The sequence below is a fragment of the Amblyomma maculatum genome, chromosome 1, assembly GCF_055883805.1.
Source record: "Amblyomma maculatum isolate TAMU_Amacu chromosome 1, ASM5588380v1, whole genome shotgun sequence".
NCBI classification, from domain to species: domain Eukaryota; kingdom Metazoa; phylum Arthropoda; class Arachnida; order Ixodida; family Ixodidae; genus Amblyomma; species Amblyomma maculatum.
The window spans coordinates 457,880,606-457,893,805 of record NC_139344.1 but is presented as its reverse complement, the minus strand read 5'-3'; the positions used below and the strand labels follow the sequence as shown (position 1 = coordinate 457,893,805).

At 44.9% G+C, this 13,200-nt stretch overlaps 1 protein-coding gene across 1 annotated transcript in view; it reads right to left on the bottom strand.

The window, feature by feature from the left end:
• Positions 1-12,414, bottom strand: part of LOC146209745 (2-acylglycerol O-acyltransferase 2-like) — a 40,141-nt gene extending 27,727 nt beyond the window's left edge. Inside the window, exon 1 of the mRNA XM_084603413.1 lies at positions 11,959-12,414. The gene's annotated coding sequence lies outside the window, so the exon portion shown is untranslated. The remainder of the gene's footprint in view (positions 1-11,958) is intronic.
• Positions 12,415-13,200: the final 786 nt, after the last annotated feature.

The window sequence follows — 13,200 nt, the reverse complement described above, 5'->3', positions numbered from 1 at the left end:
ACAAACTTCACCGAAGAATATCGGCATCTCAACAAGGGCACGACGATCGCCTTTCTCGACGAATTAGCGGACCTCGAAGATGTATTCACCCTCCACGACCAAACGCTGGAAGACGCACCGAACCTATTCCGTCAGCCCACATTTGACATCAACCCGGCATTGACCCACAACAGGAAAGACCAGATTCTCAGTCTGTTTCGAAGCTACGGGGAGTGCTTCTCATCGTCATCTAAGGTACGACAAACACCACTGGCCAAGCATCGCATAATAACGGACGAACACGCCCGACCTCTGCGCCAGAGCCCTTATCGTGTATCGCCGCGAGAACGCCAGGCCATTCGCGATCAAGTTGAGGAAATGCTGCGTGATGACGTAATCCAGCCATCGAACAGCCCCTGGCGGCACCAGTCGTTTTGGTCAAGAAGAAAGACAGCACACTTCGCTTCTGCGTTGATTACCGCCGCTTGAATAGCATAACGAAGAAGGATGTCTACCCGCTTCCCCGCATCGACGACACTTTCGACCGGCTCTGCAATGCAAGGTACTTCTCATCGATGGACCTGAAGAGCGGATATTGGCAAATTGAGGTCGACGAAAGAGATCGCGAGATGACTGCATTCATCACACCGGACGGCCTTTATGAATTTAAGGTGATGCCATTTGGCCTCTGCTCCACACCAGCCACGTTTCAACGAGTAATGGACACAGTCCTGGCAGGCTTGAAATGGCAAATTTGTTTGGTATATTTGGACGACGTTGTTGTCTTCTCGTCAAACTTTGAAGACCACCTAAAACGATTACAGACAGTGCTGGAAGCCGTCAAGTCATCGGGGCTAACGCTAAAAGCAGAGAAGTGTCACTTCGCCTACGAAGAACTCTGATTCCTAGGTCACATCGTTAGCAAGGACGGTATTCGCCCAGACCCGGAGAAAACAGCTGCAATCGCACAATTCCCACCGCCTGCCGGCAAGAAAGCTGTGCACCGATTCCTTGGGCTGTGCGCTTATTATCGACGAATTGTCAGAAACTTTTCGCGGATCGCGGAACCGTTGACGCAGCTTACAAAGGCTGACGTACCTTTTAAATGGGACGCGCCGCAAGGAGAAGCCTTCGACGAATTTAAGCGCCGCCTGCAATGCCCTCCTGTACTTGGCCACTTTGATGAAAACGCCGAGACCGAAATTCACACCGACGCGAGCAGTGTAGGCCTAGGAGCCATTCTCGTCCAGAAGACTGCCGGACAGGAAAAAGTAATCGCCTACGCTAGCAGGTCCCTCAAAAAAGCCGAAGTCAATTACTCGACGACCGAGAAGGAGTGCCTTGCGATCATCTGGGCTACTTGTAAGTTTCGTCCATACCTATACGGCCGACCATTCAAGGTGGTAAGCGACCATCACGCGCTCTGCTGGCTGGCTAATTTGAAAGATCCTTCCGGCCGCCTTGCCAGATGGAGCCTACGACTTCAAGAACTTGAGATGACTGTAGTCTAAAGTCGGGCAGGAAGCATTCCGACGCAGACTGCTTATCCCGCGCTCCCGTCGATTCTTCCCCGAAGGACGATGACGATTACGCCTTTTTGGGACCGGTAAGCGCCAGCAGTTTCGCAGAACAACAGCGATCAGACCCTGAGCTGAAAGCGCTAGCCGATTACTTGGAAGGAAAGACCGCTTCCCCTCCTGCTGTGTTCAGGCGACATTTATCCACATCCACCGTCCACATCTGTCTGTGATACCGTTACTTTTCTCGAGCCATACACAGCCATCATATTACGGAGAAACGAAGACGACAGGAAGTGAGCGGAGGAAGTTACATTCACATGAATGTTTATTCAAGGAGAAAGATATGTGGATGATGACGTAAAGTGGTCGTGCGGCCACGATTGCACAATATTCTCAAATGTTAAAATTTCATGCTTCTACAGTGCAGTAAAAGGTGTCCTAAACCACGTGGCACCTGTCATGAATGCGAGATTATTCGACTCTCTCTCCCTTACCATTTTTTTTTTGGGGGGGGGGGAGGGGAAGACAGCTTCACGGTTGCCTAATATTGGTTCACACTGGTGCCTTTGAGAGTAAGTTCATATTGGAAAACAAAATTACTTGCATCAAAGTTCTCTTCTGCTTCATTAGGCGCTTATTTGGGTACTGCATTGATATTCCGATATAGCTGCTACCCCATGCATGGGGCATCTTGCAAACTACGCTTCTAGGTGCGCTATAAGGGGAGACCGATTATTTCTTTATTTGTTTCTTTATTTACCCCCAGGGTAAGGAAAATTACATAGGCGAGTGATTCAAGGTAACACAAGGTGATAATACACGAAGTAAAACAGTATAGAAACACTTTTAACCTAATTATATAATGCTATAGCTCAATAATTGCAAAACAAGTTATTACGATTGCAGCGGGAAGTGGTTCCGTTCTAGAGAAGTAAGGGGAATGGATGATAGAAAAAGAAGAAAAAACCTTTTTTGGTTTACAGCGGTTGATACCAACGTACGCGATTAATGCAATGAGAGCGACACTGTGGTTCGGTAATTAATTCGGTGTCATGTACAGCATGGCAAGAAAAAGCTTATGAAATAAAATTAAGCGTCAAATTTACGTCGAGAGGCTAGAGACGGAAATGGAAGACATTTTTATGGTTGATATACTGGTTACTCAGCTGTACAAACCGAATGAAATTATTTTGAACAAGAGAGTATACTAGGTTAACATGAGCAGGATCCCATATTGATGACGCATTCTCGAGTTGATTTCATTATAGTGTCATAAAGGGAAAGAGTTGAAAGAAAGATGGAGCTGGCATAAATTATGGCTAAGATAACCTAGCAAGCTGTCAGCATTATTGATTATATATTAATGCACCTCTTCCATGTTACGTTCTTTGTTATGCAGTATTTGCAGGAGTTAATGGGCTCTAAAGCTATGCTGTTTCTGTAGCAAGGCGATGAAACGAAATCTGTAGAAACACATGCGTCCCTCTACACTTAATAGTATTAAGTTCCAATTTCCATACATTACTCTAATTCTCTGCAGCAGTTAGATTTCTTCTTTAAAGCATAGTGTCGTCATTGCCAATATATATTTCAATCAATCAATCAATCAATCAATCAATCAATCAATCAATCAATCATTCAATCAAAGTGATCTTTATTTGTATGAAACGAAATACATAAAGAATATTTGGACCGATAGCCGCGGGGCTAGTAGACGGTCAAGTACAGAATAAACTTGATCAGGCAGCCGTAATGAGCTCCATACAAACACACACAAAACAACTAAAACAAACAAACAAAAAGAATCAGAACGCACGTAGGAAAATATATTTCAGCACACAATTCATAGGCAATAATACAATTAATACAGATGAGAAATAGCACAGTAATCTGCGAAAACAAGAATATTAGAGCTTATTGCGGATGGAAGGTCGTTTATGTAATAAAGGAATGAAATAGGCCATAGAACAGTGCCTTAATTGCGGCACACCAGAGCGCACAGCCTTAAGCGGGGAGTTATGGTCGTTAGCTATAACAAATTGTTAGCCATTAGTAAGAAAACGTTCAATTCATTTGAGAAGAATGTAGACAATACCTAATTAGTTTAGCTTGTGAAATAAAACTTGCTGGCGACCTTGTCGAATCTCTTCGCGTAGTCTGAAAATGCAATCAGCACATTGCTAAAAATCTCAGATGTGATCTCTAAGATGTGATGTAGATTATGCGTGAGGGAGAGCTGTATTTCACGAAAGAACGATTTCCGAAATCCATGCTGAACGGAGATGAAAGACGAGATTCCAGGAAATTAGCGAACTCCGAAAAAATGGCATGCTCTAATAGCTTGCAGAATGTGCTGGTGAGAGAAGTGAGTCGGTAGTTCGCAGAAGGTTTTATCGCGGGTTTTATACAATGAAGCCTCCTTTCCAACCTCCAGGCACCAGGTAGTGAATATTTATCAAGTCATTGCTAGCAAATTTTTCTTATGATAGCTGTATTTTTGTATGTACTTTCTATTTTATATGTATTTTGTATATATTTTTTAATAACTAGACTGTTATACCATCGTGAACGGGAGAGGAGTAAACGGGAAGGTTATCGATTAGTGCAGCAATGCTTTGAACTTCAACAGTGATTCTGGGCATGACAAAGCAGTTGTAATGGTTTATCAAAGGGACGAATTATAAAAAAAGTATCACACGCTGACTCTCGCGGATAGAATTATGGGATCAGTCAGTGATCTGGTCATCAGTCACAGAGTGAAAGTGAATTGGGCGCCAATATTTTCTAGAATCAGTTCAGAGCATGGATGGGAGAGTGTTAGATAAGAAATTGCGTTTGGCATTTTTAAATGTTATATACCATCAGAAGCGTTTTTACCCGCTGACCATTGGGTGTCAGAACTGAAAGTTGTGGAGTGATATACATATTTTTGTTCAGCGTTTTGTGTGTGTTATGCCATGAAGCCTAGATGTTTGTGGTAATGCTGAAGGTATGAATGTGTTTTTTAACAAGTACATGAACTGTGGTTTGGTCTGGTTGACAGGGTTTTACGTAACAAAGTGATTCAGGTCATGAAAGGCGTCGTAGTGGTGGGCTCGGAAAATTTTGACTACCTGGGGTTCTTTATCGTGTACTGACATAGCACAGCACATGAATGCCCTGCTTTTCACCTCCATCGAAAAAGGCCGCAGCGGGCTGGAGTCAACCCGCAATACTTGGGTCCGGCAGTGGATGAATGGATGGAGTATAGGAGCGTCCCCTTTGAAACGGGGTGGTAGCAGTTGCTATCATGCTCATTTTCCCCCATATCTTAATTATTGTTTTAGATTGGTTAACTATACCATCATTCAATGTATTGAATTTTTGTTTCTACATTATGAGCATTATGTCCCTTTTCTGCTTTTAAGCCACCAATCTTCCAGTCGTTTTTTGTTAGCTTCCGCCGCAGGTTTATTCACCCGTAGCGCCCTAACCACAGCGCCACTGCGGCGGGCGAGTGCATGAACTCTGAATAAAAAAATTCCCCAGTTTGTTTCAACAGAATGGCCATCAAACTCTGGAAAGAAATTTTCAAAAATGCAGAAAGCTAATTATTTGTGCCGTCGAATGAAGCTCGTTTGCATTCTCATATGATTTTAACATTCTTGATTACCTTTGACACATTAGCGTTGATGAAGAATGATAGCACTCAGTGATCACTTATGCGCGGTAGATATGCGATAGGAGATGCCTAGTAAATGCCTGATCAAAACTGAGTCAACAGTGGTTCAACTATTAGATATTATTTTAGTGGTTTGTGCAACTAACTGAGTGAGAATGTGGAAATCAAGTCTAAAACTGCATTGAAATCTGACACAGTGAGGTGGCGGCGAGTTCCATGAAGTATTAGGGAGACACAAGTAGCCGAAAATTAAGGGTGCAGAAAGAAAGCACGTACGAACCACGTTGATTGCGTCGTAAAGTTCACTGTTAAATATAAGTGGCGATGAGGGTGTACTACAGTAAGACATGCCAAAGGTTACTTTTTGATGACATATTGACAGAAGCCGAAACTATTCCCAAATCGCTGTATTTACGAATAAACGAGGATGATAAGCTTTTTTATATAGTAAGTAGGAGCCCCCACCTCGATGGGCTGTTCTATATCGCATCGGTAGATTGAAAAAAATGATGCATTTAGTAAACTTTCGAGGAAATGAACATATGTCGAAAGCCATGTTTCGGTTAAAGTGATGTTTGCGGAATATGTATCAATCAGAGATATGAAATAGGTTGCTTGTTAAAACGCTTGATAAGTTGCCAGATAGGACTGATACGAGCGACGATACTGTAGATGAAGAAAATGAGCCACTACTCCCCTCTCTTTTCGAGGAAGAATAGTTGGTAAAACGGTTTAGGTGTTCTGATGCTAATTCTGCAACTCAACTTCAGAGTGGGTGTCAGTATATGCATCGCGTGACTCAAAATAAAGAACGCTGTCGAAGCTTGGACAGCACACGTAGAATTTTTTTAGCAGAATGTATGGCGCTTGTCTTGAGTTCGTTGTGGAAGAATCCTGGTTCTATGTCTCTTCTCCTCTGTCTTGAAAAACTGGGGTTAGCTTTGTGCAAGCCAAGAAAGGCGACATTGATGTCACACGTGGCACCAACTTTCTGAGCCTATGAGAATTGCAGTGCACAAACGGAATCCCTGCAAATTTCTTCCGTGTGGTAACACCTGATTGCTCTTCGAAATTATTGATCAAGATCGCTGTTTGGGCCATTTAGTTCTTACATGGTAGTGGTACATAAAAAAGACCAACGCGAAAAAATGGAGACAAAAGAATACAAAATGACAGCACTGGCTCTTTTTATGCGCCGAGGTTATTGCATTCCTTTTTAAGCTTGCCCGCCAACTGTACTTTTCGCATGGACGAGCCAATGCATTTCAACGTTGTCTTTGCCCGATCGTGTGTTACATGACGGTAACGATGCAGCCTCATAACCTGTGAACGGCTATCAGGCTAACAGGTTAGCTAAAAAACTGCGCAAAAATCAGGCCGCGCACTGTGACCACATTGTGGAGCGGTTAGCGGAGGTTAGCGAAGCCTTTGAGAGTGACAACCTGATGTTGGCGATGGATTGGAACTTTTATTTCGCTATGGATTTCGCGCTCAGTGGTTTTTTAGGTGCTCGGGCACTTCATCTGCATGCCTGAAGTGGCATGGCAGTCACCATACTTCAATGCTTTGATCAACCACACTGATAGACTTTTGTATGAAACCAATCTACAGAATCTACCGCACATGAGCGCTCGAGCGCTGCAGTGTGGGGCAAGTTCAGCTCGATACTGAGGCAAGGGGTATTCTTTTTACTGATAAACCTTGCTTTTTAGCGCAGCCGCACAGTAATGGGTGCCGCACACGCAAACGCATTGCCCCCTAACGAGTCAGCTGCATCAAGATTGGATTTATTCTGCTTCGTGTTGCACCAATTGGGGGCTCTAGACAAGTGGGATGGATTCTGCAGGGAGTTTTGGCTTCGATATCTGTCTTCAGAGCACTATCCGCGGTCGCAGGTTGCAGGTAACACGAAACTTCGAAAATTTCTTTTGGGGCAGAAAATTGGTACTAATAATCAGCGGAGGAGCGCCACGGAAGACACGTTTGCGACATGCAAGCAAGGGAAGTAAGTGACCTAGCTGTGGCACCTTTGTTCCTTGCGCACTTCCTGCGCAGGTACGAAATTTTCCATAGAAACTGACTTGCAGATACAGCGTAGCTGCAAAATATTTTTATTCATTTACCGAATTCACCATGCTTTTTAACAGTAGAAATATACGGAAACATTGGAAACCTGTCAAGAAAAAAAAAACAGAGGCAATTTTCTGATTTCATTATAGTCGGTATTAAATAAGCGCATTTGCTTCTTACGCAGGGTAAATTTACGAGCGTTAAAAGGCTATATCCTATAATTTAAAGGTCTTCCTGGACAGGATGTTTATGATTATGTTCATAGCAAGTAGTACGACGTAACACATGCGAACTTTCACCGAAGCACGCTTCCATTCAAATTTCGCTGTCCAACTCCGATCCAGTAACAGAAGTGTTATGCTTTGTGACTATTTTCTCTCTGGTGTCGTTTTAGGTTCAGTGAAAATAAAAAAATGGTTACCTTATCATAAAGTAAGTATTTTTGCACCACAACAACTTTTTATCTCACGTCTCTCTCTCTTCACCTCACGCTTAGAGCGCAAGTAAAAGCTCGGATTCCGCGCTGTCTCGCATCTTCATGGGAGTTAATGCAACCTTTGAAGTTGACACACCACCCCACGAAAATAGCCGACTTGAAGAAACTTTCGCTCTTGCCCTTAGAGATTTTGAAAAAGAGCCTATGAGCAAATCGAAGCGACCGCTTTCTTGAGGTAAGTTACCAAAGTTTTATGTCTCTTACCTTCTGGATTAGGCTGATATGCACAGCTGTTAGTATCACCAGGAGAATTAAACGTTGCACTGCAGAACGTAGGCGAGCTACACTTCTGGCTTCTTTCTCGGATAACGTTTCCACACACAAGGAAAGTAGGCTCTGCACGGGTTTGCACTGCCCCGCAGTTATGAGCTAGTCACACTAATAGTAACTCGAGGAAGGAGGAAGTACTGGTGACAGTCCGCAGAGATACGATGCGGAATGTCGTCATCGCGGTAGATGTGGCGTTTGCTTGTGTTCGAACCAACCGCAATGAAGTGTCGATGGTCGGGTAAGGCAGTGTCAGTATGCAGCGCACTTATTCACCAGGTTTGAATCCGCAGAGGTATTACCGAAGCGGTACGACAGTTCAAAGTCCATCTTATAACCACAGCCATGAATATGCTGGTACAGGTCGAAATCGACAGGTTACCGCAGCGAGTAGAAGAAGCACTCTGCGGTCATGTAAATAACACCGCGTTGGCGGATAGCGGTGCGCTTGTTTCTCACGCGCGACGCGGCGCTGGCGAATAGTGAAATGCGCAAAACCGGTCGCCGGCGTCGAGGACGCGGTCCCGCGGGGCAGCCGCGTGGTTGCGCGGTCACCAGGTCAGGGACGGACGAAGCGTTGACGCGCACGTGCATTGCCTCTGGCTGTCACTGCTAGAGTGTTGGTATACAGTGAACGCCCATTTAGTGACGACGAACTGCGGCACGGCAGAAGGTTCCGAGCAGATTTCTTCCGCGTGGCTTTCGTTAACGGAGAGAATCATTATATGCGCCTTCATGTCTATCGTACATGAAGCCATCGAATTATAGGCCGGCGCATGTATTGCTGGCGCATTGTGAGGTTCACGTGTGCGTTTTCAGCCCACAACGCGCACACGTTTACACACAAAGTGAGAAGCGTACTTGTACTTCCTTCATTGAATTTCAGCTGTAGTGGCCGTGTGTAGAAAGCGCAAGCTCCCCGTAGCTTTAAGTCACGGAGGCAGTTGATCTCTTGTTAAGGAAATAATCACAACTCCGAGAGGCGAATGGAAGTATTCCTTTAAGAACGTACATTGCTGTCGTCGTCGTTGGCGCACAGTCGGCGTAGTCGCATACAATAGTCATCGGCATAACACGCAAGCTGCTAGCCGCGGCAGGTGGTCGCGGAGCGAAAACCCATCATGGCGCGTCTAACAGGTGGTAGGGGGGAGAACAACTGCGGAGCGAAACTCGAAGAAATGCATGCACGCGATCACGCATTCGAGGATTAAGCATAACGCTCGAACTACAAAAGAAAAAACAACTTTCGCCGCGAATCGTGCCATAGGGCGCACACGATTGCGTGCTCCACTTTGCTGTCGAGACGGTGAGCTGCTAAACTGCCTGATGGGCCCGTCCAGTCTTGCCCTTGCTATCGTCCTGCGCTTCCGTTGATATGGCACGCTAAAAAGCAATTTCCCATATCTCGCGTGCTACATTTTAATTCTTGTGCTCCTGTACCTATTTTTCAAAATTAAGCAGCAGCTAAATGGAAAAGCTTGATATCAAAATGTCACGTCTGTATCTGTGCTAAATATAAAAATACACAACTGTGAAAAGCGCACGTAAAAACACGGACAAAGAAGAGACACACACGAACGCTGGACTTCAACTGAGGTTTATTCTAGAAACAGGCATATATGTATGAAAAGGACAAGGGCATAAAAGTATATCGCGACAAGATAACAATATCGGGTACATACATATCAGGCATTAATGTCATGCCACTTCTTTTTCTTCTTTCTCTCTTTCACGAATTAGCCCAGCTTTATATGCTTAGTGATAAAAATACAGGCACGATGTTCTCAAAAATAAGCCTTTGTTTTAACAAATATTTTTATACCCATGTTTTTTTTTTAGAAATAAAAATTTGGCAGCATTCACCTTCCATGTTAGTCTTCTCTCACAAGCTTGCGGTTTCTGATCATAAGGATTAACGCTCGAGGTTTCACGCACCCTACCCTCTTTCTGGCCATGGGAATCAGGCTGCTATAATATAGTATATGGGATTTGGTTAATTGTATTAGTTTCTTAATTTTTCTTAATTTGGGTGCCCATTTGCTTCCACGGGTAGAGGAAAATTTAGCGATGGTTCTAATTGTGTTGAACTGGGTTTGATGAACGATAGCTTGGCGCAGCGCGTTTTCGTTGACGGTCTCTTTTCCGGTTCTCTGCATGCCTAGCCTGCCGTTCTACCGGTGTTTCTGCATCTCGTGTCGCGCGCTTTTTTTTTGTCATTTCTTGGCCAATCCGTCTTCCCTGCGAGCTATATCGCCTGGATGATTCGATTCCGTTCATTGTTTGCGATACCACCGACGTGCAGCAATGTAAGTCGCAAGGCCTGACAGCCCAGCTTCCTCTTTCTTGACTGACGGAGCAACACTGGGCTGCATCTTTTATCAATGTTATCGCTGATATCACGGTGTATAGGCTTAAGTGCTAAGGGTTGGCAGCGCTGGTTGACTTTGGGCAGTACGCTGAAGATGAAAATTACGCACCGGACAAGGTGCTCAACCTTTGCATTGAGTAGCGCTATCAGTCAAACATTTTCCCCCGTATATTTCAGCCCATACAAGGCTATTGACGACTACATTAACTTGACTACAAAGTCGGTCCTAGTTGAGGGATGTCGTCCCAAATATCCTCTCTCCCCTCCTTCCTTAACTAGAAGTAATGCATGTCTAGTGTCTACAGCCATTTTGTGCCCGTCATTCCACGCTTTGTTTAGGAATCGGAACGCTGATTGTTAGCGAGAACCGAAAGCCGGGACGCTAAGTATTGCTTGTTAGCACGTGACTTTGCCTTTGGGACTTGAGATGCGATTGGTTTTGCGTCGAATAATCGCTTTCACATTGTTGTATTTGCGTTTTTGGTGTCTGATCACGAAATTTTTTGCAGAAAGCGGCAGGCCTGCTCTTCATCGACGACAGCCGAGCACGCTATTTTCTGTCACTGCCGCTGAATTGTCCCTTGTTTGCGGGCGTAAGTCAACCCAATAAGCAAGTTAGTTTGCTAGCATTTCGCTTGAAAATATTTTGTACGGACTTTGTACCTTCACGCAGCGGTGACAAGTCCGGTAGCCAGAAACGAAGGCACTGGCGTTGCACTTGAATCAAACTATTGGGCAGACTTGAGCCCGCAGAAGAACTAAGCGAATCGGCGTCGGCGATAGTTAGAAGCGAGCTCGTCGATCATCGAACTAAGAATGCCCGCTCCACTCATCAGCGCTCAATTTAAAGGAGAGGAAACATCTAGATAAAGCCGCAAACTCTGACTAGCACAACCTGGAACATTGCAGAAACATACGCGAGTGGGCGGAATCTTCGAGACATCTCGACGCATCTTGCGCAACAAAGAAGCGGACAAAGTTGCCTCTTGTGACAACGAGTATACACACACACACAAAAGAATGCACAATTGACCAGCGTGCTAGAATGAGATAAGGCCGCATGCCGGCGGCTGTCGAAAAAAGAACAAATAAAGATTCGAATGATTTGCGGCAATATGACTTTTGGGGCCCTAGATGATGGCATCTTTCTGGGTCAGGAATCAATTCTCTGCACCTGTCTTTAAAAAGGCTGGCAAAATACGTTTTGACGTCTTCCAGCAGTTTGTTTTTTGTGCTCTTTCGTATAATAAATAATGAATTTTGACCGACTGCAGCCCTCTTTCAAAGCGGCAAGTAGTTTCAAAGCATACGTTCAGGTTTTCCCATTGACTCGTCGATCTGTTACCCGACTCTCAGGATTCGTAGCTTGCCCAGTTTAACATACCAGGCTGCTGACATTTTGGAGATATAAAGCATAGTCTGCACTTGCATGTTAAAACAGGTTGCTTTCTGCGTATAGCACGAGCAAGCAACAGCAGGTCTCTAGAAACAATGACATGCACGCAGTCATTCAACGGCACGTAAATTTTCATTCGGCACTGCAGCACCAACAAGAACTATGCACTAATAGAAAAACGCTTGCCATGGCGTTTCTTACCTGAATGAAAAATGCTAGCAACTTGTTAACCAGCGTGTTCCCCGTGGTGTCGCAGCACGCAATGCCGATGTCATGCGCGGTGCCCCGTTCAAAGCCGTGTGCTGTCAGTGGTGTTGCCTACGCGAGGGTGATTGCAGGAAGTGCATTGCCCGAATATACGGTTCCATTAAGCTGTGCGAACAACTTGCCATGAAATGCTATAGATGTCGATGCTCTGACTCGGTTGTTCTTTTGACTGCAATATCCTGAATATTCGCTCGTCGCTAGGGATGCTGGGACCGAACACCTAATCAGGCGAGGCATGAATAAAAATTATAAGCAACCTTCAACCCCCCGGGTGGAGCCCAAAGTGTTCAGATGAGCGGCTATAGACTATTAACGCCGGACACTTGATTCGCTAAGAACTAAAATCCCTGTTCTGAACTGCTTTCGGCTGGCAGCATTATGCGCTAACGCTCAACGCCGCACATGTGGACGACGACGCCACGTGTGTGTTCGACAGAGTGCGCTAGCTTATTCCTGTAAGCGCACGCAGGTGGCGGGCAAAGGTTGTTTTGTTGTTGTTGTACAGGTGCGCCAAAAAGAGCTTTCTCTCCTCGCTATGCCGTGTTCTACAGTGCTGCTAATTACATAATGAAGTCCAGCGCATGTTGCCTATAAAAGGATTGATATGCACCTGCCTTGCGGTACCGCCGTGTCCCTCAAAGCAACAATGTAATGTAGCCCTGTTGGGAGATTGCGTGACTGCACTTTGTTATCCGAGATAGCTTTCAATATTTTGCCAGAAATGATGGCTGAAGTAATTGCATAGAATTTTACACCCCTTATTGTTCTAGGAAAGCAATAACCCACAATGTCGTCGATATCGTAGAGTGGCCGAGACACACGGATGGCCATACAGCACACGAACGAAATGGCTGTTGATTTCGCCGCTGTACAAGCAGCAATTGATGAAAGATGCTGTCACACATGCGTTTTCGTTTTCGGCTGCGGCGCATTTTTACAAACTACGTGAGAACCTGCAGTCCGCGGAAAATACCACTTGTGAGGCCTAGACTTATATACAGCAAATAAAGATGTATAAAGTTCCCCGCTAACATGTGACAAAGCGCTTCATAAGAGATTCCTAGAAACGGGCTTGAAACACAATAGCTCTCGAAACGCCAGGCATTACTTGCCTTAGATATCTAATGAGGCCACTTTTTAAATGCACGCTGGATATTCAACCGCGCGCTTTCTTTC